At 45.0% G+C, this 6,299-nt stretch overlaps 1 protein-coding gene across 1 annotated transcript in view; it reads right to left on the reverse strand.

The window, feature by feature from the left end:
* The window catches only part of tsnare1 (T-SNARE Domain Containing 1), a 124,922-nt gene extending 124,463 nt beyond the window's left edge, over positions 1–459 (reverse strand). Inside the window, exon 1 of the mRNA XM_056434464.1 lies at positions 359–459. The gene's annotated coding sequence lies outside the window, so the exon portion shown is untranslated. The remainder of the gene's footprint in view (positions 1–358) is intronic.
* Positions 460–6,299: the final 5,840 nt, after the last annotated feature.

Genomic DNA, 6,299 nt, shown 5'->3' on the forward strand with positions numbered 1-6,299 from the left:
TACTGGGAAGCTTTTTCCGGGGTGGGAGGTCGCCATATTCACAACTCTCCACCACGTCCGCTGGAAGTCCGTGTGATGACAGTTATTACATATCTATGCCGGCAGGTCATCCTGCTTACAAACTTCCTCCCACTCGCCGGCCTCGCTTCCCCTCCCCCTCCCCCACCCACCCTAAAGGCCACCACCAATCCTCCAGCGTAGCCTCCTCCAATATTGATCTACGTGTAGCTGGTGGCCGGAGGAGCAGACGGGCCACAGTGCACTTGGGGCTGGAGGGGGAGGGGGGCATGTAACTATAATTCAGTGTTTGTTGTGAACAAAAAAAAAGCCAACGTGTCACGCTGGGTTAAAAACTAACCTGACAAACACCTCCCCATCACGGTCTGTTGCAGAGCCGGGTTAAAGAGTTGACGAGGCAGGGAAGTCGGCAGGCTAGAAGTTAATGTTGCTGCTCGAAAATCCAAATGTACTGTGAGGTCATAATTAAATTGGACCGCTGCCAGAGTCTCTGCTCAGCCAAAGTCATAACAGAGAGAGAGAGTGAAGTTTTACACTTATAATCTAATCAGGGTTTAAGGCTTTACGCCGCCAGAATGCCGACTTATATCGCGTCTGTAAAGAGATAATGAATCGCTCTATGCTTAAGATCAGTTGGTAGGATAATATAAATTATATATTCAACAGAATGGAGTACTGTCAGAGTAAATCGATGAACTAAAATTGGTCAATTATACTTGCATGTCTTGGGTTAAAGTACTTTTACATGCCACACTATGGATTTGTCTCAGTCTTTCTGGGGGATAGGCATTATGATGAGGAATTGTGTATAGAGACATCAGTCTCAGCCTGAACACACACACAGCATACAGATTAACAAGTGCTAAAACCTGAACCTCACATGAGTCACCGTTTAGTCGCCAAGCTAAACGGTGACTCATCACGTGTTTTCATAACGGATTATTTAGGAAATAGCACTCAGCTAATTCTCCATCACGTTAGCCACAGAAATTAGACAGCAGAGCACAGAGCGGGAGGCTGAGGGAGCTGGAGGAGTGACAAATAAAGCTCAGCGTGGAACATATGGCCGCTTTCCTTTTTCGGACCACATTTAATGCATCAAACTATCTTACCACATGACATTGACGTGATGCGAGTTGCCCTCGCCAATGACCCTTCGGTTATGAATATGTTGGCTCGCCACCGGGGCCGTCGTTAGACCTATTTTAACGGTCTCCAGTGAGCGAGAGTGTGAACGAGCGAATTCGAAATACAAGAAATAACTATCGACATCTCTCTATTTTTTGCCACAATGCATATGTGGTGGCTGGGTGCAGTTAGGATCAGCTGTGGGGGAGTGGCTCAGGGAACAGGTGCCGGGAATAGGCCTAATTGGCCTCAGCTGCTGGATATCAGCTCATCAGTGTCTCTACCCTATGTGAGGTGGCTTAGGGATGCAGAGGCACAGTCTGCAGCCGAGTAAAGGATATATTACCAACTATAAACTCAGTGTGCTCGTCCTTGAGGGGAGAGAAACCTACCGGTGACAGCCCAGAACCTGTTACAATATATTATTATTATATTTTTTTCCATTGAATGGTATATTTGACACTAAACTAGTTGATCTTTAACTCAGTGATAGTGTCCAAATGAGCATAAAATATCACTATGACCCTGAAATTCTATCTAACAATGGATATCCGGGGCCCAAAAAAATATCCGAGGCCCCCAAAAACCCAATATACGATCATATCGCTCCCTTTGGTGCTTAGCTCCCCCCTTTCTTTGAATCCTACAAATGCCCCTGCTCGCCACAAATATGAATTAATATTCTGCATACTGACCAGACTTGAAGGATTGCTTACAGAGTGACTTTTAACTGACTCAATCAATGGAAACATTCTGTAACAGATGGAAAGCTGTATTCAAGTCGAAGAAGAGGCAAGTAGAGCGGGTGTCCCTTCAAACTCGCTAAAAATACAACGTGAACTGTGCTCCGGTGCTGATGAACCCTAATGGATCATCCGTGAGTCAGAGGGAGGAAGCCCTCCCCGCCTCTGATACGCAGATACCAAACAATCAGAGCTCGCCCACCGCCGAAGACCCCCAAGAAGACCTCTGCGGTATAGATGCCACGGTGATACATCTGCTAGTCCCGCTCTTCCCCCGCAACGAGCTCGAAAAGCAAGGCGGCCAGAAACAGCATGCAAAAAGATTGGAATTGCTCACACTGTGAATTTCAATCAGTCACCTCTGTTGTGTGTTTCTCCTGCCTACTCGGCGTTTGATATTCCTTTGAGGTCTGACTGGCCCTCGGTGAAGGAGAACTGAGGAGTCTGGGAGCAGCTGTTTGCAGGGGGAGGTGTGAATAAGGGTGTGGGGGTGCTGTTATCTGACAGCAATCATAGTTTGAGGGCTTTACGGGCTAGAGCAGCACTTATACTGGGCTCTGTTTTATTTAGATTTAGCCCAGTTTGAAAGGAGTGTGTTGAGATGATGAGCGGGTTCAAATGACTGGAGTCTGGGGGCCCTGACGAGAGTTCATCGTATGTTGATGAATTCTCTGTTGATTTACTTCCACACCAGGAAATCCTTGCCTCCATACAGCCGGCCAATCACCGTTGAGAGGGAAATTTGGCTTGTAAATTTCAGAAAGTTACAGAAATGGGGTTCGTGCGATGGGAAAGGAACTTTAGTTTTGTTAGGTTGTAATAGATTATTTTGATTATGTAGTCTTGTGCTTTAAATTAATACATGAAGAAAGATATTATAATTGGAAATATTAGGGAGAATATTATTATTATGAATGTGTTATGACGCATAGGGGTACTGTTTACTCTATGCAAATGTTAAAATGTCAATGGCAAGAGGTACTGTTTATATGTATGTGCATGGAATGAATGTTAGTTAGTATTTCAGAATGGTCGAAGCCGGTTAAAGCCCGTGAAGTGACTTTAATGCGGACAATAACAGACGGGACTTTTATTCTGAAAATACTTTTAGTAACTTGACTGGAAGTGACGTTTTGACCCAGGGTTCATAACGTTTGACCCCTCCATTTTGATAGCGGACTTTTATCCAATAGGAAGGTGTTAAAGGCTGAACTATCCTTTGAGAGTAGGTGATTGGCTGATTAGCGACTAGACTAATACTCTTTTGTATTGGGGAAATATCGCTCTCTTTCGTCTTGACTCGGGTTAGACAGCAACACTTGCTTGTACCTGTGGAGCACTGATCACCACGGAATCCACGATCGTGAGCTTTTGGTTGTTTGTTTATACTTCTTGCCATTAAATATTGTAAAACTTAATTCGCGCGCATCTGGAGATTTCTATCATCTGCGAAGTGCCCAGTTTCTATAATATTATAGTTTGTATCTATGCGGCTAGTGGACTGAGATGTTTCGCTTGTCCTGAGATCTGGAGCTGTGAGGGTGGTTAGGTGGTTATTCCAGGAAATCCTTGCCTCCATAGAGCCGACTAATCTCGGTTCAGAAGTAAATTTGTGTTGTAAATGTCAGAAAGTTATAGAACTGGGCAGCCAGAGCTCCACCAATCAGGAAAGGTATGCTGGAGGGGGTTTATAACAGCTATCGCCTCTCCGAAAGACAAGAAATGTCAGGATGTCGTAGCCAGAGAGGACCCAAATGCCGACAACTCTTCCAAAGAAAGATTTCATTTCCCCGCTGCAGCACAGAGGCAACAGCGGGAACCCTCAAGGTCTTTGGCTCAAGGGCCCGGAGGGACTCCCACATGTTCTGGAGAAGAATGTCATCACCCTACGGCCAAGCGAAAGCCTTGTCGAGGGAATCGGAGTCCATCTGGTGTTTGAAGGCTGGGTCCATGACTGGTGGCTTCGTTCTGTCAGGATGTCGTAGAGAGAGAGAGAGAGGACCCAAATGCCGACAACTCTTCCAAAGAAAGATGTAATTCTTTACTAACAGGTTACACATGCAAACAGTACGACAAACACAAACTAAACGGTACGACGCCACACTGGGGGATGAGACGAACAGGGTTTAAATACACAGGGAGGTGGAGGTGATTGGAAATTGGGGAACGAGATAATGGTGGACACAATCTGAACCAGGGCAGATGACACAAGGACTTCAAAATAAGACACAGAAACTCCGGATCATGACAAGAAATGCACCACCGTTATTATTCCAATGCTGTATCTTATCTGCCAGCTAGCGGCGGGTATAGGTGAAAGGTGATCATGGAGGTTTGGTGTTGCCTCGAGGTTCCTTCAGAGAAGGAGCGCTGAGGAATACAATCTGTGGGTTTGAAGCATCAATCCGTATGCCGCCTGTGTAGGCAGCTATATCGAGGATGAGTCAAGCCCATCTGTTCCGTCAGCCACACCTGAGACTGACGACCGGAAATGCCAAAATCACACAAGCTCATATCGACTCCGATCATCTCACAAGACGACAACGTTGTTGAGTCGAATCCCAGCTTTAAAAACGCTCTGTGTCAAGAACACGTGACGCGGTTCACGGGAAGGCGGACGAACGCGGCGCCTTGACTTCCTGTCTGTGGTCCTCGTCACCGTCACGGGAGAGCATTGTGCCACTGCGGGTCAGCGGTTAGCAGGTCCATCTTTCATTAAGGGGATTGGACGTTCAATTCCCATCCCAGTCGATGTGTCCTAGTAGAAAAATACCAACAATCCAGCACTTTTCAAGATTATATACGAAATGACTATATTGGTGATATTGGTTCTTCAAGTGTGGGGCGAAGGTGGCTCAGTGGAAGAGTCTTCAATCACATAGTCTTAACCCTCCTGTTACCTTTCGGGTCAATTTGACCCCATTCAATGTTTAATGTTTAATGTTCTTCAATTTTTTGGACCCCAGGTTTTTTTTTCACTGTCAAATATATAAAGAATAACTTTTTTATTATTAAAGGCTATTTAGGTAGTCAACAAAACAAACAAAAGTAAAACACTTAAAACTTAAAAAAACAACAATATTAAACAATTTTTTGGAGAGGTTTTTAATTGCTGGGGCAAATTTACCCCCCAAGGGTAAAATATGTCAGTAAATAAGGTAACAGAGGAGGGAAGCATTGACATTGGTCAAAAAATTGACCCTAAGGTAACAGGAGGGTTAAATCAGGACTGATTGGTTTTATGAAGAAGGAAATGCCTTCAGCATCCTAATTGGACCTCAAGAATACATGTATTTAGAACGTTAACACGGAATACCTTTTAACATTTAGCACTTTATTTTAGTGACAACCAGTTAAGGGGTGCATCCTATCGATCAGTTTGATTATTTGCTTCCTCTCTTACCCCAGATTACCCGTCTCTCTCCTCTGTCACTGACAAAAAAATAATAAATTTTGAAAAAAGAAAAGTCCCAATGTGCCTGACGACACAAGCAAGCGGTGATCCAAAACACACTTGACATTTTCATATCTACATTATATTCGGATGCATTTCAGGTGCTCATCTAGAGCCTTCCACTCCACAAGGAAAGAGCACACACACTCTCTGGAACATTATATCCATATGGGCACACACACACACACACACACACAGCTGCAGTTATGAAATCCATCTGACATTTAAATGTGCATCTCCAATGGAATATACACCTACTGTCGGTTCACACGTACGTATGAAAAGTGGTGCTTTCACGTGGGTTTGAGAAGGAAGGAGTGATGCCGGCTCCGCTTATTGTGTAACAGTGGAGGAGGACGAGGTGGAAAGGTGCTTTCCACGCACTGATGATGATGCCAGATCTGAAAAAGATGGCTGTGACATTTCTCCCCCGTTTTGTGAGGAACATTAATTTCCTGGGAAACTCTTGAATAGTTGCCGTGTGATTACACTAAAGGGTAATTATCAGGTTGGGACTGCGAGGCCTCGAGTGTCGCGCCGGTCGGTAAACGCCGATTAGGACCCTCCTGCCGCCGTGCGTGTTCCTGCTCACCCGTGATATGGGCTGTGTTATCAATATGACAGCAGGTCGACCTATTTTAATGAGAACATATATTCGTCAGTGCCTTCCGGAATGACACATGTCAACGTTTTCTGTGTATTCTATTGACAGGGAGACGATATCGTTGCCTTCTGAAACCGTCGTGGTTCTTCAGTCGATGCTCTCCTCAGCGTGCTCGTTGGTTCCCATGGCGACGTCGCTGACACGCTGGCGTTTGTTTACCATTCCGACCATCTTGGCATCTTAGCAACATAAACTACAGCTGAGACGCGCGGGACTTCAATTCAATTGAAATCAGTTTATTTTGTACAGCCCAATTATAAATGTGCCTCGGACGGATTTACAATCTGTACAC

This window comes from Pseudoliparis swirei, chromosome 16 (assembly GCF_029220125.1).
Source record: "Pseudoliparis swirei isolate HS2019 ecotype Mariana Trench chromosome 16, NWPU_hadal_v1, whole genome shotgun sequence".
NCBI classification, from domain to species: Eukaryota; Metazoa; Chordata; class Actinopteri; order Perciformes; family Liparidae; genus Pseudoliparis; species Pseudoliparis swirei.